The 24,360-nt window shown below is 35.2% G+C and overlaps 1 long non-coding RNA gene across 1 annotated transcript; it reads right to left on the bottom strand.

Moving 5' to 3' along the window:
• Nucleotides 1–9,050: 9,050 nt before the first annotated feature.
• Nucleotides 9,051–10,841, bottom strand: LOC129274666 (uncharacterized). The gene is made up of 2 exons (XR_010295468.1): nucleotides 10,393–10,841; nucleotides 9,051–9,436 (listed from the first exon to the last, which is right to left on the bottom strand). It is a non-coding gene; the product is annotated as an uncharacterized LOC129274666 (long non-coding RNA).
• Between the last annotated feature and the right edge of the window lie 13,519 nt (nucleotides 10,842–24,360).

Below are 24,360 nucleotides of genomic sequence, written 5' to 3'. Positions count from 1 at the left end.
CGTTGGAGAACGCGAACGCTTATTTGCGACGGTAGTTGATTTTGGAAGAGACTTCTGGGCCCGTCGTCATGGTCGTAAAACTCTGTCCTGCAATGCAAATTGTGTGACATGATATTTTTTTCTTTTCGCATCTGGACGGAGATGCCAAGTTCAAAAATATGTTATGCGTGAGATTTTCATGACTCGGCGTCTCTGCACGCTCGCGGCCAGTACTTACATTTGTACGTTTCGAAAAGGCGAGATATGGGCTTCATCATGATATCGATCCATACTACAAAACCTCGTATCACGTACTAGCTGTGCGCTGACTGCACTCACGATTCGTCTCGCGTGGCGGGGTAGACGAGACGGCGTGCGAAGGCGGTCGGCCAGTGCGTATAATCTAGCGAATAATGCTACTTTTTCTCTTTTTTTTTCTGTCGGGTCCCGATGCGTGAGAAAAATGGGTGCCCTGCGTGAGATCGTGAGACGGACCCTGGACGTGTGAGTCTCACGCTCAATGCCTGAGACTTGGTAGCTCTGTCTGGAACGGAAACATTCAATCTGCGTTTCGTGTGCAAAATTTTGGTTGCTACTATGGTAACAGCGATATATCCGATCTAGGACGACTTTCCAAAGCCACATTTGGTTCCTCCCAGAGCTCGAGAGGCCGGCCGGGGGGCCCACTTTCATTGAAGAGTGGATACCAGGCGCGACCACGCGTAAAAAGGGAAAGAGTGGACAAGTACGTTACTTATAGGCCTATGTAACGTTATAAGGGTGTCAAAAACGATGTTTAAAATACTAAAAAGGAGGAAATGTTTTCAATACTTGTAGGGTTTCACAAGCTAAATACTTGTTAAGAGATGCATTTTCATAATCTGTAAAAGATTTGCTTCCCTTGTTTAGGGTGCTTTTCGAAACCGCATGGTCGTGCCTGGTATCCACTCATCAATGGAAGTGGTCCCCCCATGAATTCAAATCTAATCCCTCATTTCCGGGGAGAGTAAAACATAATGCCCATTACATTGTATGCTAGAGGCATATCGTTTGTGTAGGAGTAAACAAAAGAATAAAACCCCACAATTTCGGCTGGTACGTCTTCAGACCAAGGTAACTCCTTGTTCAGACGTAGAGGGCGATTCCACACTAGAACTTCAAAAATATCATAAATTTCAACATGCTTTCAATAAGTCATAAGTAGTGTAATATTTTACTATGATACCTAAATTTTATGAAAATTATGGGTTTTAACCAAAAGTTAAGTCAGTTATAGTTTTTTTGGGGGGAAACAATGGCATTTTCAATTTTCAATAATTTTGCTAAATAAATAGTCAAGTACAAACACTGCCTGAAACGATTACTGGAAAAGCACGAGAAGATTGAAAATATTGCGGGTCAATGGAAGTATGTATCATTGATGGTTCCAAATAATATCTACAACATTTTCATGATCCATAATAGGGGAGGCCCTGATTTTTCCGAACCTATTTTTGACAATGTCCCGTACGACACATGAAAAGGCAAAAGTTTTTCCTACAATTTTATTTTTGATGATGCAATTTCATGATATCAGTTTCTCTATCTTTGACCCATGTGTGATCGATTTATCCCATAAGGATCTAATTACTGCCCTTCATTTTTCAATAATTGTCCTATTAAAAGTTGTCCCGTACGACACAGTGTGTGTCGTACGGGACATGTCCCGTACGACACACAATATATACTGCATTTAATTGCAGGTTTTGGATTCAGAAACTATAAATAGTAGGCCTATTTTAATTCAAGTAATTGATTTGACATAAAGTGAACTGAAAAAGTACTTTATTTATCCACATAGAACATGAAATAGGTGATTATAACCATTTTAATTGACTTCACGTAGCACAGTGGGCCGGGGCGAAACAAAAGTGCGCCAAAAGTCATTTTGGGCAATTTCAGATTTTTAATTTTTGTCATGCCCAGCTGAAAGACAACACTTTGAAAAATACTTCAGCAAAATATTTCATTTGGGAATTTGCATAAAGGTTGTTAATTTCCTACCCCAAATCGTAAAATGTGACATTTTGCGAAATGCTGCGGTATATGACAACTTAGTTGAAAAACAAGCCATTTCACAGGAGGTTTTTCATGTAGAAATCTGAAATGGCTCACACATAATCCTGTTATATTCTTTTTTCATTGAAAAGGGTTCAAAGTAGATAAAAGACACATTTAAGGAGGTTAATAGGATAATTATTCCTCGAAATAGGCTGATAATCCATGTTTTCTGCATTTACATGAGAAATGTTTAGATTTCCGTGGATTTCCGTTTAAATTCTAACATCATCATTTCGCCCGATGTCTAAGCTTTAAGGACGTTCCACAGTTAAAGTGAAATCCATGTCATTTTCACCAAACTTTGCACATAGATACTTTAGAACCTTAATATTCGAAATATGCAAAAATTAACATAGGTCCATGTGCTTGATTTTTTGCTATAGAGCTTCAAAGTTCACCCAAATTGATGTTCTTAAGAATTGCGCATTCAAAAGAATTTGGCGTTTTTAGACCGCCTAAGATTACTACAATGAGTTTGAACCTCTATTACTCAGTCAAAATACATGAAAAAGTCATAAAATTTCGCAAGAGAGTTAATAATTGTATCGTTAGAATGGAGAATCTATTTATAGTGCTATTTGTTTCCAATTTTAAGTTTAACAGCACAGTCAGTTCTTAAAAATGGCGTAAAAGATAACAAAATCCCAATCTTAAAAATGTAAAATTTCAGTAACAAACTACAAACGTACGATAAATGCTGCACTTTATTCAAAATCCATGTCATTTTCACCAAAATTTGCCGAGTTGTAGAAGAAGGTATACCTAAGAAGTACAAACATTAAAAAATAGGGGTTCATGTGCTTGTTTTTAAACTATCAGCATTTTTATCAGAGCAAATGTGCTTTTTAAAACACCCAAAATGCGCCGAATGCTTTGTATCTATGTGAAGAAAAAATCAAAACCACTCTACCATTTATCCAAACTCGGGGTAATATTCGTGATTCTTGGCAGCACTGCAGAGTAAAGTATTTTGAAATTGTAGAGAATTTTTTTTTTAATGGTCCGTGGAATAATTCAATTTTTTAGTTTCATGAAATAACGCATCGGATCTGCAGTTAAAGTTCAGAAGATGAGAAAAATCAGCTCATACCCGCAGCTAATTAATCACATGTTCGTCCATTGTGACGTCAGCGCCCAGAGTGTAAACTATGCGCAGATCATAATGCGCACAAACATAACTGTGGAACGTCCTTAAGTCGATACCAGATTTAGCTGCCCGTTTTTGCCTGTTTTTATGTTAGAGCCAATTTTGCTTGGGACATCACCCCCATAACCTGTTCAAAAACGGTCATTTATATACCGCGCAGTCATCGCAGTGCGCCGTGTCGGGTGTACAATGCCGTTCATTTTTGCAATTCTGCACGGCGGGGACGATTCCCCTTCCATTCCATGAAATTCCGGGCAATAATGTAAACAAAATGAAGGTTGATAACGCATATAAGGGTTACCCAGCCCTCTTCCAGAGATAAAAGACACTTAACAGTAAATCTTTTCAAAATGAATGAATCTTTGTTCATTTTTCTTCAAATGTTCATCATATTCATTTCATAATATTTATTTCACATTTTTGCACTTAACAACCACTTGTATCACTTGTTCTCTCTTCTACACATTCTCTCCAATCACTTTTTTTAATGACTATTTGCAATTCAATTAATGTTTGCAAGTCTCTAACAATAAAAGAAACAAACGGGAACAGCATTTCAATTAATACAACCATTTAATAGGAATAACAGATCAAATAAATATATCATACAAATCTATTACAATTATAAGGATTAGTTCATCCTGCTAATACTACAGCAGGATAAATTTATCTTAATTTCAAGGCTACATGAGGATAAATTTATCCTAATTTCAAGGCTACGCAAGGATAAATTTATCTTAATTTCAAAGCTACATGAGGATAAATTTATCTTAATTTCAAAGCTTCACGAGGATAGATTTATCCTAATTTCAAGGCTACGCGAGGATAAATTTATCTTAATTTCAAAGCTACACGAGGATAAATTTATGTTAATTTCAAGGCTACATGAGGATAAATTTATCCTAATTTCAAGGCTACACGAGGATAAATTTATCCTAATTTCAAGGCTACACGAGGATAAATTTATCTTAATTTCAGTCTACATGAGGATAAATTTATCCTAACTTCAAGGCTACATGAGGATAAATTTATCTTAATTTCAAGGCTACATGAGGATAAATTTATCTTAATTTCAAAGCTACACGAGGATAAATTTATCCTAATTTCAAGGCTACACGAGGATAAATTTATCCTAATTTCAAAGCTACACGAGGATAAATTTATCTTAATTTCAGTCTACATGAGGATAAATTTATCCTAACTTCAAGGCTACATGAGGATAAATTTATCCTAATTTCAAGGGTACGCGAGGATAAATTTATCTTAATTTCACAGCTACACGAGGATAAATTTATCTTAATTTCAAAGCTACAAGAGGATACATTTATCTTGATTTCAAGGCTACACAAGGATAATTTATCCTAATTTCAAGGCTACGCGAGGATAAATTTATCTTAATTTCAAAGCTACACGAGGATAAATTTATCCTTATTTCAAGGCTACATGAGGATAAATTTATCCTAATTTCAAAGCTACACGAGGATGAATTTATCATAATTTCAAGACTACATGAGGATAAATTTATCCTAACTTCAAGGCTACATGAGGATAAATTTATCCTAATTTCAAAGCTACATGAGGATAAATTTATCTTAATTTCAAGGCTACACGAGGATAAATTTATCTTATTTTCAAAGCTACACGAGGATAAATTTATCCTAATTTCATGGCTACACAAGGATAAATTTATCTTAATTTCAAGGCTACATGAGGATAAATTTATCCTAATTTCAAAGCTACACGAGGATGAATTTATCTTAATTTCAAGACTACATGAGAATAAATTTATCCTAACTTCAAGGCTACATGAGGATACATTTATACTAATTTCAAAGCTACACGAGGATAAATTTATCTTAATTTCAAGGCTACACGAGGATAAATTTATCTTATTTTCAAAGCTACACGATGATAAATTTATCCTAATTTCAAGGCTACACGAGGATAAATTTATCCTAATTTCAAGGCTACACGAGGATAAATTTATCTTAATTTCAGTCTACATGAGGATAAATTTATCCTAACTTCAAGGCTACATGAGGATAAATTTATCCTAATTTCAAGGGTACGCGAGGATAAATTTATCTTAATTTCACAGCTACACGAGGATAAATTTATCTTAATTTCAAATCTATAAGAGGATACATTTATCTTGATTTCAAGGCTACACAAGGATAATTTATCCTAATTTCAAGGCTACGCGAGGATAAATTTATCTTAATTTCAAAGCTACACGAGGATAAATTTATCCTTATTTCAAGGCTACATGAGGATAAATTTATCCTAATTTCAAAGCTACACGAGGATAAATTTATCATAATTTCAAGACTACATGAGGATAAATTTATCTTAACTTCAAGGCTACATGAGGATAAATTTATCCTAATTTCAAAGCTACACGAGGATAAATTTATCTTAATTTCAAGGCTACACGAGGATAAATTTATCTTATTTTCAAAGCTACACGAGGATAAATTTATCCTAATTTCATGGCTACACGAGGATAAATTTATCTTAATTTCAAGGCTACATGAGGATAAATTTATCTTAATTTCAAAGCTACACGAGGATAAATTTATCCTAATTTCATGGCTACACGAGGATAAATTTATCTTAATTTCAAGGCTACATGAGGATAAATTTATCTTAATTTCAAAGCTGCACGAGGATAAATTTATCCTAATTTCAAGGCTACACGAGGATAAATTTATCCTAATTTCAAGACTACATGAGGATAAATTTATCCTAACTTCAAGGCTACATGAGGATAAATTTATCCTAATTTCAAGGCTACACGAGGATAAATTTATATTAATTTCAAAGCTACAAGAGGATAAATTTATCCTAATTTCAAAGCTACACGAGGATAAATTTATCTTAATTTCAAAGCTACACGATGATAAATTTATCCTAATTTCAAGGCTACACGAGGATAACTTTATCTTGATTTCAAGGCTTCATGAGGATAAATTTATCCTAATTTCGAGGCTAAACGAGGATAAATTTATCCTAATTTCAAAGCTACACGAGGATAAATTTATCCTAATTTCAAGGCTACGCGAGGATAAATTTATCTTAATTTCAAAGCTACACGAGGATAAATTTATTTTAATTTCAAAGCTACACGAGGATAAATTTATCCTAATCTCAAGGCTACACGATGATAAATTTATCTTGATTTCAAGGCTTCATGAGGATAAATTTATCCTAATTTCAAGGCTAAACGAGGATGAATTTATCCTAATTTCAAGACTACACGAGGATAAATTTATCTTAATTTTAAAGCTACACGAGGATAAATTTATCTTAATTTCAAGGCTACATGAGGATAAATTTATCCTAATTTCAAGGCTACCCGAGGATGAATTTATCTTAATTTCAAGACTACACAAGGATAAATTTATCTTAATTTCAAAGCTACAAGAGGATAAATTTATCCTAATTTTAAAGCTACACGATGATAAATTTATCTTAATTTCAAGGCTACGCGAGGATAAATTTATCTTAATTTCAAAGCTACACGAGGATAAATTTATCTTAATTTCAAAGCTACACGAGGATAAATTTATCCTAATCTCAAGGCTACACGAGGATAAATTTATCTTGATTTCAAGGCTTCATGAGGATAAATTTATCCTAATTTCAAGGCTAAACGAGGATAAATTTATCCTAATTTCAAGAGTACACGAGGATAAATTTATCTTAATTTTAAAGCTACACGAGGATAAATTTATCTTAATTTCAAGGCTACATGAGGATAAATTTATCCTAATTTCAAGGCTACCCGAGGATGAATTTATCTTAATTTCAAGACTACACAAGGATAAATTTATCTTAATTTCAAAGCTACACGAGGATAAATTTATCCTAATTTTAAGGCTGCATGAGGATAAATTTATACTATTTTCAAGGCTACATGAGGATAAATTTATCTTAATTTTAAAGCTACACGAGGATAAATTTATTTTTATTTCAAGGCTACATGAGGATAAATTTATCCTAATTTCAAAGCTACAAGAGGATAAATTTATCTTAATTTCAAGGCTACACAAGGATAAATTTATCCTAATTTCAAAGCTACACGAGGATAAATTTATCCTAATTTCAAGGCTACGCGAGGATAAATTTATCTTAATTTCAAAGCTACACGAGGATAAATTTATTTTAATTTCAAAGCTACACGAGGATAAATTTATCCTAATCTCAAGGCTACACGATGATAAATTTATCTTGATTTCAAGGCTTCATGAGGATAAATTTATCCTAATTTCAAGGCTAAACGAGGATAAATTTATCCTAATTTCAAGACTACACGAGGATAAATTTATCTTAATTTTAAAGCTACACGAGGATAAATTTATCTTAATTTCAAGGCTACATGAGGATAAATTTATCCTAATTTCAAGGCTACCCGAGGATGAATTTATCTTAATTTCAAGACTACACAAGGATAAATTTATCTTAATTTCAAAGCTACAAGAGGATAAATTTATCCTAATTTTAAAGCTACACGATGATAAATTTATCTTAATTTCAAGGCTACGCGAGGATAAATTTATCTTAATTTCAAAGCTACACGAGGATAAATTTATCTTAATTTCAAAGCTACACGAGGATAAATTCATCCTAATCTCAAGGCTACACGAGGATAAATTTATCTTGATTTCAAGGCTTCATGAGGATAAATTTATCCTAATTTCAAGGCTAAACGAGGATAAATTTATCCTAATTTCAAGACTACACGAGGATAAATTTATCTTAATTTTAAAGCTACACGAGGATAAATTTATCTTAATTTCAAGGCTACATGAGGATAAATTTATCCTAATTTCAAGGCTACCCGAGGATGAATTTATCTTAATTTCAAGACTACACAAGGATAAATTTATCTTAATTTCAAAGCTACACGAGGATAAATTTATCCTAATTTTAAGGCTGCATGAGGATAAATTTATACTATTTTCAAGGCTACATGAGGATAAATTTATCTTAATTTTAAAGCTACACGAGGATAAATTTATTTTTATTTCAAGGCTACATGAGGATAAATTTATCCTAATTTCAAAGCTACAAGAGGATAAATTTATCTTAATTTCAAGGCTACACAAGGATAAATTTATCTTAATTTCAAAGCTACACGAGGATAAAATTACCTTAATTTCAAAGCCACAGCAATTACACAATTCACCTTAGAATAATTTAACACGTGGTAATTTCATTGGGTGGCAAATGACATTTATGATTAAATTTGCATTGGACTTGTAGACAAGAGTAAGTTTTTCATTAAAGGTCAAGTCCACCCCAGGAAAATGCTGACTGGAATCAATAGAGAAAAATCAAACTAGCATAGTGCTGAAAATTTCATCAAAATCGGATGTAAAATAAGAAAGCTATGACATTTAAAGTTTCGCTTATTTTTCACAAAACAGTAATATGCACAACTAGGTGAGTCAGTCGATGATGTCCATCACTCACTATATCTTTTGTTTTTTATTGTTTAAATTATACAATATTTTTTATTGTTTTAAAGATTTGACAATAAGGACCAACTTGACTGAACCATGGAGTATTAAACAATGCTAATTCCACATGTTCATGGAGGAATTAATCGTTGTACCACTTGACAATGAGAAGAAAATTAGAATATTTCATATAATAAAATACAAAAGAAATAGTGAGTGGATGACGTCATGGTCTCCTCATTTGCATACCCGCCAGGATGTGCATATAACTATTTCGTGAAATTAAGCTAAACTTTAAAATGTCATAACTTATTTATTATACATCCAATTTTGATGAAATTTTCAGTATTATGCTTGTTGGATTTTTCTCATTTTATTCAAATCAACTTTTTGTAGGGATGAACTTGTCCTTTAACTTGTGGCCTGTGGTGCATGTTCAAAATTATGTAAACAACATGTATGTAACTATGTACCCGGGTTAACAAATTTGTAAAATAATCTGTGACAGCTCTCCTGTCCTGGGCGTTGTGGCTTGCGCCTGTAATCCAAGCTGTGGGGAAGTTACAAATTGATGCAGAGGTTCGAGCCCTGGTCACGTCTTTCAGATTGTGATGTTAAAGGTCGGTCCCAGACGTAAATAATCATATCTGCTTGATACACGTCTGACAAAACTCAAATACACACACATCTCCTGTCTTCCAGAGACTTCTCACTGTCCTTCCCAATTCAGTTGTGGTACTTCTGAGTTCTGTAATGACATTTAAGAAGAAAAAAAATATTTTAACTCTATACAGCAATTAGTTTTTGTGTCAAATTTTGAAATGCAAAGGTTTTTCATATTGTAATATGAATGATTTGTACCGATAGTAATCAATTTTATTTACATCACATTCACTGTTAACCTTAAGATGGGCTAGCTTTTGTGGCTACTCCATGGCCAGATGGTTGTATACATGTACCCAACCCTTGCCCCCCCCCCCCCCCCAAAAAAAAAAAAAAAAAAAAACCTGCAGCTGAACGAGCACAAAATTTCAACAATGGTAATGTGAGATGTATTCTGCAAAGCGATTTTGCTTACTTTTCTAAACTAAGACAAGGCTTAACATAAGCGATTTTGTGTCTCGCCCACTTATGAAAATAACCAGAAATATCATGATTTGCAAGGGCACGCAATTTATATTATTATTATTATAATAATTATTTATAATCATGTATGAAATTTTAGTATTTGTTAGATAATAATTTTTATCTATAAAATGTTCTTCAAAATGGCATTTTGTAACATCACTAATCGCAGGTACGTAACGAAGCGGTTGATGGGCAAGACCTATTGTATTTGCTTTGTTGACAAACGGATGAGGGATCTACGAGAGATCGGTCTGGTAAGAAACCTTCAATTTTTCGCCTTTTCATTAACCAATTTTGGAAACTTTCATACCCATTAGGTGTATGAAGGTGTAAAAAAATAAAATCAAAATCATTTACGTGATTTTTTTCTTAAAAGATGGATTTCCTAGGGAAATCCATCTTTGTTTACAAGTGTCTCTTTAAATGGCAGGCGGTTCAAGGCTCCATGATGAAGAAGTATGTCAAAATATTAAAAAATTATCATCATGGAGTCCTCAAGACTATCGACTAGGACCTACCGGTACATTATCTCACTCACTCAGGCACACATTATCATTAAAATTTACAATATCTCACCTCCATCATCTCTTTGTTTCGCCGGACGGAAACGACAGGCCTGTTGTACACTTCCCCAGTCCTCTACGATTGAGCAAGTTGCCCGTTGACTTGTTGTAGAAACAAAGTGTGGACTCCGAGTTCTTGTCCCTTTACTCGTCGCTTTCGCTCGAACTGCTTGGCTGGCTCTGCTGGGACGGCCGCGCCCGGGAGCGAGTGACCAAAGACAGTGAACGAATACGGCACGACCACTACCGGTACCAGCTGAAGAAGATGAAACTCTCGTAGTTTTAACTCGTAATTAAAAATGTCAATAATAACGCGTAAGAGAACTTCAGAAGATAGAAACACTTAAACAGTAAAAACGTGATCCAAAACAAAAACAATGTCGAGAAGAGCTATTTTGGCTTAATCAAGGACAAGGTTATCGAGAGCGGTTTGTAATCAACAGGTGTCATGTTGTGAAAAAACAAGTATGCGTTCGAGGTCCGTGGCAGCGGTGCGCTGCATGCATAGCGCATGTGCAGCGATGTGTGCAGCGTGCGTGACACATCCCCTATTGTTAGCGCGAGCAGGGCTATTATTCTATTGGTCTTTAACCCTTTGCGTGCGGGCCCGCGAAACCGGATACCTCTCCCTGCGGCGGAGCCGTTTTTGTACATTGCTGATATTTGGATCTGTGGCGGTGTTTTCCTTATCTATTGCTAATTGCGCCAAACTGAAGTATTTTCAGGATTTTTAGTAAATGTAAAGATGAAAGATCAGACATTTTTCTTTCTAGAATTAAAGGTCTCGCTTCTCAAATCAACAGAATAGTTAAGAAATTTACGAGGAAAAAGTCGTGTTATTTTGTAAAATCTTCATTTTTCCCCAAGTCAATAGGCACTGTGTACAAAAATGCGTAAGGGCAATCAGCACGCGCGGACAAGTCGGGTTCGATCGATACCGCTTTGTTGTCTGCTCTAGTGCTTTTTTCATTGCCTATTGTCACGCTACTCATGAATGCATGGTCTCTTTACCTCCTTGTATTCAGATCATTTGCAAAGTGTATAATTACGACGATAATCCATTTTGGGTGAAATCACAGCATACCAAATACCTTTATTTTCCAGAATGAATAAAAAAGGGTGAATATATTCCCTTGCAAGTACGATGATGATGTTGCGCAACGAAAGTCCGAAACTATATTGTGATTTTTGGCTTCTGGGCTTCAAGACGGTGGCCTCAATGTTTCACTAAAATCGCCCTTGGTTTCTTCTTTCATAAATTATAGTTTGTAATAAAAAATAATTTTGTTCCTGAAGATTGCATACCAGTGTTCGATTTGTTTTCCTGTTGCAATTTCAAAGAGCGAAGGGGGTAAATGTGACTAAAATCTAAAATCACACGTCCCAACGCTCCCCTCGTTTCATTTTTCTACCTCCCTTTTCCCTCCAAAATAACGATGCTACCGATTACTGTTCGTCACAATGAGAGAAAGTAAATTTTATTATCTATTGAAATTGTAGCATAAACTTTTAGTTCATTGTTAGTTTTAGCGTTTGAACTGATTATGCTTCTGTCGAATTTTCAGTGCAAAAATTTTCACATGGGAGAGAAAGAGAGAATGAGATGAAGAGCTTCCAAAACCTAACATGACAAATTCATTCTATAAAATGACGTGAATTTCAAATTGAGGTGGGGGACTATAGTATTTTAATTCTTTATAAGTAAATATTTATGCAATAGCAAAAGCGCACATTATGGTTTACATTATACCTTTTTGATCTATTTCCTCTTTTTCCCCTTCCCTTCTTTCTGTCGACTTATCATTCTCCTATACATGTATCTCGATTTGCATTTTCTATTTTTTTAAATCTCACTTGCATCTTCTTCCATCCCTATCACCCAGGGGAAAATTGTATTTTTGTGAAGAAAGCACTGTCATGCTCAAGAAAACGTTCTTGGCATGTATTAAGCGCCTGCATGTTTTAAATAAGTAAACATTTACTTTTTTATTGTTACTGTCGTAATATAAAAAGCAGTATTCCTAAGAGTTTTTTGTATCGCTAAATACGAGAAGCATTTACTAGGTCATCCTGACGAAATACACTAATCTTCCTTTTATTCAGGGCGTTGGCTATTTGTCCCCTGCTCTTTTTATAAGGAATTTGTTTGAGCGTCCGCCATGACTTTCTTTTGTTCTTTTTTAAAAGAGCAGAAGATAAACGGTGTTATTAATTCCTTTATTTTGTTTCCTTTGAAATAGAGGACAAAAATAAGAGCAATATTGGATGAGAGAACGAGAAAAAGCGGGGGGGGGGTGGGGTTCAAAAGTTTTCCAGGGGCTCGTATTATATAAAGTTTGTTTACAAATTTTCAATAGCACTTGAAAGCTACTAAAACCATTCTATTTGACTGGCGAATGGTATTTTTTTTTTATTATTGCGCATTTTTCAATATAAAATGTGCATGTATAATTTATTTATAAAACGGTACCAATTAAGGATTTCCTCGTTTTCCCTTCTCCCTGGTTTCTAACCTGTAACTGAATGTATTATCTACCGCTTTCATTCCCTTATATCTATCGTCTTTCTTTATCCCCTACCTTCTACATACTTTTTTGTCCAAGTTCTTCTCATTTAAATTATATCTGTATCGTCTTCTTTCTTCCCGATTTGGATTGCGAGGTATATACCGGCCCCATCCCCTCAATCCTTTCGGGTTTTTCTTCTCAGTACCTGTCATTTTACATTACATCTAACGCCCCCCCCCCCCTCTCTCTCTCTCTCTTAATCGGAAAAGGTTCCGAGAGAATGCCTCGTTTTTGGCAACTTGTATTGATCGGAGATGGTTGTATTTGTGGGCCTCTCGTCCTATTGCATCGTGGTCATCATGTCGAAAATTTTGGTGTTTTTCCCCCCTGTTTCTTAAATAATGTCCCGAAAAACCTTTTAAAATTACTATTGTAACTGTCATTTCACAATAATTTCTATATCATCTTCCATTTTCTATATTGATAACTTTGGTAGATATCTTTCGCAAAAGACAACATGATGATGATGATCATCATCATCGTATAAATATGCACGACTAAACTATTTTTTGTGAACTTGGGTCTTAGGGTTATGGCAAGAGAGAGGCCTCAATCTTTCACTAAAAGTAATTTTCTTTTTTAGATTTTTTCATAAATTATATGTCTCATTTAATTCGATTTCCCACGCAGATATTATAATAATAATAAAATAATCTTGTTCCTGAAGTTTGCGCATAGGTATTCGATTTGTAATATCCTAAAATTATTTCAAAGAGTTAAAAGAACAAAAGTGACTAAAATTGTAAGTCTGAAATCATACCTCCCAACTCTCTTCTTGTCACTTTCTACGTTTCTTTCTTTATCTTACTATTCCCTCAAAAAGAGCCAAGCAATTACTGAAAGTAACAGAAAGTATTTTTATCTTGAATAAATTATAGCATCCGCAATCATAAGTGTTTTTTATTTGTTCTTTCGTTTTGTTCGATTGTCTCCTTCGTTCTGTTTTATTGTCTCCTTGATTTCACAACCGAAAATAAATTATAAAAAAAAAACATTCACAATAGTTAGAATTTATTTTTATCTCTATCGTTTTAATCGTTCAATCTAATAGTACAGAGGCGGCGGAGTTGGTAGGTATTTTCAGTCCTCACCCCTTGCAGCAAACATGTACAAAAAAATCCGAAGTCTATATAAATTTCTGATTTTTTTTCGGCCGGTTCACTCCCTCCCACATTCAGTAACGAAAACAATTTTTTTCCCTCTATGAATATTTTCTACCACGCTATTCGCCGGTAAAAAAAGGGAGAAAGAAATTGGCAAAAAAGTAGGAAATTCAATAAAATTTGGGTCGGTATCAATTTTTTTTTTTTTTGGGGGGGGTCGGGTGTAGGTTACACATGAATAAAAGTTTGCAGGTTTGAGAGGGTTCTATCGGGTGACACGCCAGACAAACGTGTTTTCTTTGTAGGGGGTCCTTAGCGTAATTTCTCATCCTGTATCATTCTATTTCATCCAAGTTCGCGCGAGGAAACTTTTAGTTCATTATTGGTTTTTGAAGTTATTATGTTTCCGTCAACTTTTCAATGCAAAAGTTTTCATCTGGGAGAGAAAAGGAAATAAGATGAAGAGCTTCTAAAACCTAACCTATTATAAATTCATTCTGTAAAATGATATGAATTAACAAATTGTACTATTTTAGCCGCTTCATCCCCGTCCCACAGCTCAACCCCTGTACCACAAAAAAACATTGCTGTCCCTGTATAACATCTTTTTCCAAACATTTTGTTTTAGATGCAAACCATGGTAAGCGCCCAAAATGCGATTTTTTGTTTGTTGGGGGGGGGGGGGGTCGTAACGGGGAAAAAAGGGGCCAGGACGGTCTTCTTATCTTATTCTTATCTTTTCCACCGCGTTACTCGCAATTAAAAAACAGAAAATCTGAGGAGACAAACAAGCAATATATATTAGAGTGTAGGTCAAAACATTTCCATCGGGGGGGGGGGGTCAAACATGATCAATGATAAACAGTCATCAGTTTGGCAAGGGTCTGAGGGCCGAGTTGCAACAAATAAACGTTGTGGGATTTTTTTAAAGTAATCTAACCAAAAAATAAAGTCATGTTGTAATTCGTTTAAGTAGATATTCATGCATGGAATTTTAGCAAAAGCGCACTTGTCTGTTCCTCCTTTTATCACTGTATCTCATTCTTTCTCGTTATCCCTGACATTTGAACATATTTTTCGATAATTTCCCTATTCGTTCATCCTTATATTATATGCATCATCACCCAGGGGAAGCGCCTTTATGCAATATGAATCACTGACGGATGTCATTGGCACCTGTGTTGTCGATAAACGAGACCTTTTTTGTATATGGTATGTTGGTCGAAAAAAAAAGATTCATAAAAGCTTTTTGTATTGCCAAGTACGAAAGCGTTCAATGGGTCATCCTGCCGATAAACACTAATCTTCCTTTTGTCCGGGGCGTTGACCATCTGTATCCTGCTCTTTTCGGAAGGAATTTGCTTGAGTGGCCGCCCAGACATTCTTTTGTTCGGGTACTGCCGATATCATGAACTACATGGACATTCCCCTTTTGAAAAGAGCAGAAGATGAATGGTGTGCTAAACTGCTTTCTTTTCTCTTTTTTTCATAATAGTAGACAAAAAATAATGAGAAGAAGAGGGATGATGGGGAGGGAAAAAGTTCAAAAGTGCACCGAGATCAGCTCAAAGTACTAAGACATTACAAGCTTTTGCTTTTCTGAAAATGCAATCAATCGATGAAACCAAAGAGATATCATTCTATCTAGAGTGATATCTTCTTGATTAAATAAATAAGACGAAAATGGTAAATAAACGCGTAGCTTATTACTTGACGATCTTGCAGAAAAGATGTTAGCGTATATCTATCAGAACAACGATATGGATCAAATCACGTGATCGGAAAAAAAAATCACGTGATCAGGCCTTATGCGCGCGCGTACGTGCTCGTCACAAAATTTATCCTTCCCGTCCGACTCCAACGAAAAAATCGGGTAAAGTTGAAATGATTTCCTATTTTCGGGATTTTTCCCCACGTAGCTGTATATTTTTATCAATCTGTTATCGAAATAAGTTTATAAAGTAAATAGTGGCAGAGGTTTTAGTACATAACAATTACGAAAAAGCTGAAAAACTTCATTGAATTAAACCAAACATTTCTCGGCTTCTGTAGAAGCCCGTCGTAGCTAAGTGAATGACTCGCTGGGCTTCTGTGGAAGCCCGTCGCACGCAAAGGGTTAATCTCCATTCGATTCCTTGACTCTGCTTTTGTTTTGCAATTGCAACGCTACTAGCTAGGGTTACAGCTATTCTACGAACCGAGACCCTAAAATAATTATGTCAAATTATTTCTGATATCGCAAAAAAATATATGGGCCTACGGCATATACATATATCGTTATTGCTTTGCTAATAAGTATCCAATGAGCTAGTATATCAAACTAAATCATAATGTGAAAAATGAATTGATATAATATTAACTATATAGTCTACAAGTTTCTTTAAGAGGGGGTAACAGTTATAGGCTATCGGCCTGCTAGCATGGTGCGCCAGAAGAAATTAATATAAGAAATTTCCCTTTAGAAAATCATGATATACTCATCTAGTACAAGACCTGCATATGGCGTTTTCAAAATTTTGGGGAAAATTTTGCTTTTACCGCTAGGCGCGATCGATCACCTTCTAGTTGTTGCATGTACGGTATAGCATCATAAAGATGATACATACATCTATGATCTGTATACATTCTTTTTATTTGAATGTCCAGCTAACTGGTGGTCATTCTGCCTACTTTTCCCAGTAACATTTTGTTCTACGCATCTCATGTTTTGTGGATGATTTGGAATAATCGCTTGTGCTCGAGTATAAATGCGTCTGTGTATACAGACTATCATACTATTGTCAATGTGCCCCGAATGTGTGCATGATGATAGATAGCATATGACCATGAGCATGGAAGATGAAAAACTGGGCATTATTGACCGTCCTTTCAAAAAAATGGCCCTGGTAAAAAAAAGGTTGGTTCAAAAGAGTAAATCCATGGTCTTGTGATGATTAAGGATGATATCTATTTCATCTGACATTAATGAAATGAAATGAAATATCTTGGTATTGTTTTCGCAAATAATGGATCACTTAAAGTGGCCGCAAAGGATTTAGCTGATAAAGCGAGAAGAGCATTGTTCAAATTGTACAAATCTTTTGGTTCCTATACTCCTAGCACTAAAACCTTGTTGCATCTTTTCGATGCAACGATACAACCGATATTACTTTATGGATCTGAAATTTGGGGTACTAATGTTATAGACATGGAAAAAAATCTACAATTAATGGATGGGAAAACAGGGCTATATTTTAAACACGAATCTGAAAAGGTGCACATTCAATTTTGTAAATATTTTCTTGGGGTAAACCGCAAATGCAGTAATTTAGCAGCGACAGCTGAAATCGGTAGATATCCAAAAGTCATCCAAATTGCCATAAATATACTGAAATATTGGATTCGAATACGTAATATGGACGAAGATAGTTTGGTTTACAAAGCTTTTGTAGAAAATGTAAGTCTATTGAATAACGGAAACAATTGCTGGCTTCAGGATATTTTTAACATACTAAATATTTGTCGGAAAAATGACACCCCCATACTTGATCCAGAAAATATACCAATTTCCCAAAAAGAATTTATTACAATATGCAAAACATCATTGGAAAGAAGATTTGACGAACAATTTGAATTGGATTTATTTAACGACAGGGACACTAGGGAAGGAAATAAACTAAGAACTTTTAGGCAATTCAAATTTAATATAAGACAAGAAAATTATTTATATTCAATACACAATGTCAATTTGAGAAAAAATATAACCAAGCTCCGACTGAGCGCTCATAATCTACCAATAGAAACAGGAAGGTACAAAAGACCGGAAAAGATACCAACTAACCTGAGATTTTGTGAAGATTGTAATTTGAATTTTGTCGGGGATGAGTTCCACATTATAATGAAATGTAACAGATATAAAGATTTGCGTAAAGATTTTTTTGAAAAGATAATTACCTTCAATATTAGGTTTACTGAAATGGAGTGCCAGGAAAAATTTATCTACATCATGAAATTGGAAACTGAAGCCTTGAATAAATTGTTTTGTTCTTTTATCCAAAACATAATTGCTATTAGGGGTGATTTCTAAGTACTAAAAATATCAACCGGTAAACACTTTGAAGTAATATATTCGCAATATTTTTACACAATGAATTAACATGTAATGCCATTCTTCTCATTTTTCCTCTCTTTCCCGCTCTCTCCATTTTCGAACTTCTTCTCTCTTTATTTCCCTTTCCTCTCTCACTTTCTTTATGTTTTCTTTATCTTTTCTTGGATATCAGTCTCTATATTCATTGTCAAAATATCTATCCGAATGATTCCTATGTTTATTGTGTATATTTGTATATAATTTACAAGTTGTTTCTTTTTTCTTTTTTTTTCTTTTTGACGAAATACTATTTTGTTTTTGTTTATTTGCTTATATTCCTTGCATCGTATATTTGTCTTGTATCATTTTGTACTTCTTGTTATGAACAAAATGCTGGCAATGCCAGTGAAGTTCTAATAAATTCAATTCAATTCAATTCAGACTATCATACTATTGTCAATGTGCCCAGAATGTGTGCATGATATGACCATGAGCATGGAAGATGAAAAACTGGGCATTATTGACCGTCCTTAAAAAAAAATTGCCCTGGTAAAAAAGGTTGGTTCAAAAGAGTAAATCCATGGTCTTGTGATGATTAAGGATGATATCTATTTCATTTGACATTAACGTTTTATCAATTTTGATTGTTATTAAAACAAACCTGTGTCACTTTAGTCATGCAAATTACATGACATTGTCTTCCATATTTTTCCTTTATTCCTTACAATCGAATGGATAAAAACCAGGGAGTTGGGAGTAGATGAACTGCTATAAGCTAGCCTATACTTTAAAATTTAAATTGTTAACTCGTCCTTCTACATTCAGATCTTTGCAAGGGTGTCGATCCCGGGGGAGGGGGTATTATACCCCCCCCCCCGGCCACCGGCGTTGTATATTAAAGCGTATATAGTACTTGTAGTCTTATAAGGATTGCAACCTCTACTGGCGTGCGTGATGTTGGGCTATAGGGACCATGGAAGAAAAGGGGTGAATTTGATAAATATAGGCCCTATATTTGTTTATGTCAAAACTTGTTACAAAATTAAATTCCGATTAAAAAGGTGAAAATGTTTGCTCGCTCGCTTCGCTTTCTCATTGTTTTCTAAAATAGATTTTGCCTACAATGTTATGTCTGGAACGCGCAAAATTTACGCATCCCCACCCCCCCCCCCCTCAAACTAACAAAAAATCCCTCACAGAGAACAAAAGTTTGGTCTGTCATCCCATTTCCAGAAGCAGTGGGGGGGGGGGGGGTTACTACCTCCCTAAAAAATGAATAGGGCCTACCGAAAATGTTTTACTTTGGAAATTGTAACAAAATCAATCATAATAATTGTGCACAAAATCCTTCGATTTCATTTAGGCAATGCCAGAGCGCCCCATGGCATGGACCTATCCACGGAGGTATATAGATCTATTGTTACTCCCCAGCCTCCCCCCCCCCGCTTCCGCGGCCCCTGTTGGTAGCTCTTGCATAGCAGGTCTACTTTACGTTATTCAGATGAGACGTGGAGAAATTATATTGCTTGCAAAAAAACGCTCCTCACAGGTTATTTATCGGCCTTAATCATATTCGAGAAAAGTGAAAAAATATTAGCCATCGAAAAAATTGTGAAAGGCCTCAACTCTAATCACCAAAATACGGGAAGAGATATAGGCCTACCCTGTGTGGTAGGACACGAATATGTGACGATTCAAATTAACAATTGCTATCAGCTTACATGTCATGTTCAGCATGTTCAGTCAAAATTAACACCACATATGGGCTGAGTATTCTTACACGAACCTTTTCTCTGAAAATTAATATGGGTTTTTCTGAACCTTTTTCGTATCAATGAGACAAATCATTTTTTAGATTGTTCTTTGGGCCTGATAGCGCCATCATAAAATGATGAAAAGTGTCCCTGACTGACACATACACACCCGATCACGAAAAGAAAACAAAAATAAGTTATAAATGAAAATGAAAGTCATGTATTTTATATCAACTGCGTAGACAGGATTTAATTTTGGAAGGGGGGTAAGTACACGCGAAGCGTGCCAACACTTACAGAGCGCGCGAAGCGCACTCTCGAAGGAAAGGGTGTAGGGAAGTTTTTGATATCTCATTAATTTAATATGAAAAGAAGACGTCTCTTGCATCTCTAGTATCCTTATCAACTCGCCCTACTTGCTGTGATTAAAACAAATGTATTTGAAAGAAATTACGATCAGCGTCCCCAAAATGGGAAAAGATTTTTAAAACTGTTGAATGAAATAATACCGCACGAAGCGCGGAAGCTAAAACGTTTTATAAAATTGAGAACAGAAGTGGCATAAAATGCATACCTTGGTCGCATCATATTTGATGATAAAAACTTTAGCCACAGTAGATATCTTTAGATCACAAAACATAGTAGAAGACGGGTATGCAAGGAGGAAATATTCCTTCCCGCGAATGGTTTTGAAGCTCTGAATTGAAATTTTAACCTGCTCTAATTTTGATATTTCTTAGATTATAAATGGATAACGATGAAAAAGGAAGCTCAAAATGTGAAAGGGCCCAGTGATGCAAGCCAGACTATGAGAGGGACTTTTCATTTCCCTTCCACGTGAAATACGGTAACATCTGTGATTTATTTCGGGAGAAAAAAGTGTAATTTCGCTCATTCTTATTAAGCGCTTTATTAATTATGATTCAGAAAGTTCAGTGATATTCAAAATTTCAAATCAATCGCACAAAACAAGACAGGAGATGGGTGTAACAGCGATACAGAATAAAGTTTCATCGTACATATAGCACGGCACGAATTTATAATGCCTCGAGCCCCTTTTGAGCAGATACTTTGCCACAAATTACTCACTGAAAAGTGGGAAGATATCATAATAATTATGGGAACTCTGGGAGTGGCGGAAGTGTTGACCCGCTCCGAACAGAAGAGCCGAAATTTTGTGTCACTGCAATTTAAAAAAGAATCATCATATTTTTTCTTAAATGTATGTATACTCTATAATTTATGGCAAGAATATACAATTCCCATAGATGGGAAGGGGAAAAACCGTATCATATAGTTTGGATAGAGCTCGAAAGCAAATTTTTTAATGAATTATAAGAGAGAGAACTGAACGTCTCATTTAGGTTTTAATTCATTTGACCAAAAAAAAACCAAAAGAGAAAACATTAGGGCTGTACCCATCTTCCCTCTCTTCGCTTTTCCTTTTCCTTTCTTCTTCCCTTTTCCCCTCTTTTTCTTTTTAGAGCGTTCTTTTTTTTTTTTTTTTTTTTTGGGGGGGGGGCGACCGCCCCCATCGCTTCCCCCTGGCTACGCGCCTGTTTTATTATGGTGCTCCTCGTTTGAGGTAAATCTTAAACGGAATTCCTCAAACCTTCACCAATATTTTTTTTCGACTACTTTTTACAATAAACTTTTCTTCAGGGAGAACTTTCCCTTCTTTTAAAAAAGTATACACTTTCCAACACACACCCGCTCCCATCTATTACGGACATGCCCATATACATGTACCTTCTTAAGGGATTTAACATATATTTGGATGTGAATATAAATTGTTCAGAACTAGGTGAGATAGTCGATAGTGATAGAGTATTAGAAGAAGAAATAAAAAAACAAAGTTGAAGATATTTTCAATCGCCAGTTCTTATTGGATTTACGCAATGATCGAGCAAATGATGTTGAACAAAATAAATTGAGAACTTAAGTTTTTAAACAGAATATACAAACAGAGAAATATATATTAACTGTTAAAAATCAGAAAATACGGAAAAACATCTGTCGATTTAGAATAAGTTCCCATAATTTACCCATTGAAACTGGAAGACATAGACGTCCAGATAAAATACCCTCACATTTAAAGGGGAATCCAGCCTTGGCCATAAAATGCTGTGTGGGGAAGGAAAAAAATAAATGAAACAGAATGGTGAAACATTGAAAGAAATCGGACAAGCAATAAGAAAGTTATAGCTGCTTTAAAATTGAGATCACTAATAGTATGTAGATTTCAAATTGGCAACTGGGTAAGTAAATTATGACAAGGGGCAAGGACAACTTTCCCATAGGCCATGTACTTTATTATCAGGGATTTGTGGTTTTCTCCTAAGTACCCATTCCCCTGGGGCAGTAATCTAAATATAATCCAGGTAGTATATTGTTTTATGTCCTCATGAAAGAAAAATATAATTTGAAATAAAACTTTTGGGAAAAATGAAATTTTAGCCATAATATGTACTGGAGTACATGGAAGAGTAGTCCTTGCCTTACATCACTATGACATCCCATATGCGGCCAATTTGAAGTCTCCATGGGTATAGTGATTACCAATATTTACAAGTTTTAAAAATTCATAGCTTTATTGTTGTTTGTCCAATATTGTTCAAACTTTCACCTATCAACTTGTCTGATTTTTCTTTTCCTTATAAAAACAAGTTTTTATTCGGGTTGGATTCCTCTTTAAGAACGTGCAATAAATGTAATTCAGGAAGGGTTGGGGATGAGTATCACACGATAATAGAATGTAATGTACACACAACTGAAAGGGTGGTGTTTTTTGACAAAATATTGAAATGTATATACAGTTTAAGAACCTTAGCGATGAAGACAAATTTATATTTGATAATGAAAACATAATTGATAATTTTTGCAAAGCGATTATAAATAAGAGGGGTGAGTTTTAACATCAAGTACATTTTTTCTTTTTAAATTTCATTCAAAATATCTAAAATCCACCAAAGCCACCATTACCAAAGATATATCTCTAACGTTATACATTTATTTACTTCCTGATTTGTATTCGATAATTAGATAACTTATGTATATTGCATTATGCTACACCTTCTTTATGTTGAATTTCAATTCGTCATTTCTCTTTGTAATAATTGGAAATCTATGTATTGATGTATTGCTGATTTATACGACATACATGTACAGTTATGAACGTTTTTGTTTATGTTATCATTGTAGGCCAATATATTTTAAAACAAAATATTCATGCCATATGAATGAAGTTTGTTATTAAATTCAAATTCAAAATTCATGTACGGAACCGTACATCATGTATATAGGTCCATGATCATAATAGGTCCATGATCATACCATGGAGGTAGACCACTAACATAACATAACAAAAGTGTCAAACAATACACTGTAAACGCACCCTCACACACACCGTGGACCTATATGTTCAGCACACACACACACACTGGACGACGGCGCCCCTGTCCAGCCTATAGATACCCAATGCCCACGGCCACACGATAGTACGCGTGCAAGAAGCTTGATTTCGCACGTGTGTTTTGTTTACAAAGCTGACGCTGGGCATGGTGTAATTGTATCACACTGAACTCGAAATCTAAACTGTTCACTCGTAAATCTAAGTACTTTTCATTCAGCACACATTTGCAATGTGGACTAAATTTAAACGAAGAAGAATATACGATGGCGACGAAGCGCGACATCTTTTCGAAGCTCTCTATTTTACAGAAGAGGAAAATGCTGCAACAAGTGAAGAGGCCACCAGTTTACGGGCCGGAGTACGGTTTAGGCGGGGACGACTCCCAGGCCAGGCCCAGTCTGATTATTGAGTCGAGTTTTGGCGATTTGACATCAGCTACGGGTTTGAAGATTGCAACAAGCAACGACGTTGTTCGAGCAGATCCCGTTGGCGAAGAGAGAGGTAAGGCGCGCCTATTAAAGGCTAAGCCTTCGCCTAAGCCTACTTAAGTTACTTAACCTAGCCTAAGCCTTAGCTTAGCCTTTGAATTTAATATAGGCTTTATTTTTAGTTTATTTATTTAGTACTACGGCGCTAGTGTAGTTTCGCACCTCCCCGTTTAATGGTTTTCAAACATGTACAATCTCACCCTAAATAATTCACAACCTAAAATACTTGCATCTGATCCTCCAAAGTCCAGTAGAAGTTGAATATTTGCCGTTTTGACACTTTTTTTTACAAAGTTTTACACCTATTTCGGAATCACTCGGTCGCTTGAAGCTCAGCGCTGCACATAAGCAGTCGGTACGCGTACAGTACGTACCACCTAGTGAAGTGCAAGAAGAGCGAGTTTTTCTATGGTATCTTCAAAAAGATTTTTTCCCCTCTTTCAGCTTGCACCAAGTATTACGGTAGTGGTTGTGCAGAGTGGTTGATGTTTGTTGTGTGAAGGTGTGTGTGGGGTGTGCGTGTGTGTGCTTGTTTGAATGAAATAAGAAATGTGAAAAATGTGAATACACGTAGATTTAGCGATGTAA

The sequence above is a fragment of the Lytechinus pictus genome, chromosome 13 (assembly GCF_037042905.1).
Source record: "Lytechinus pictus isolate F3 Inbred chromosome 13, Lp3.0, whole genome shotgun sequence".
In the NCBI taxonomy this organism is placed as follows: domain Eukaryota; kingdom Metazoa; phylum Echinodermata; class Echinoidea; order Temnopleuroida; family Toxopneustidae; genus Lytechinus; species Lytechinus pictus.
The sequence above is the reverse complement of the archived record's forward strand: the minus strand, read 5'-3'. Positions and strand labels throughout refer to the sequence as shown.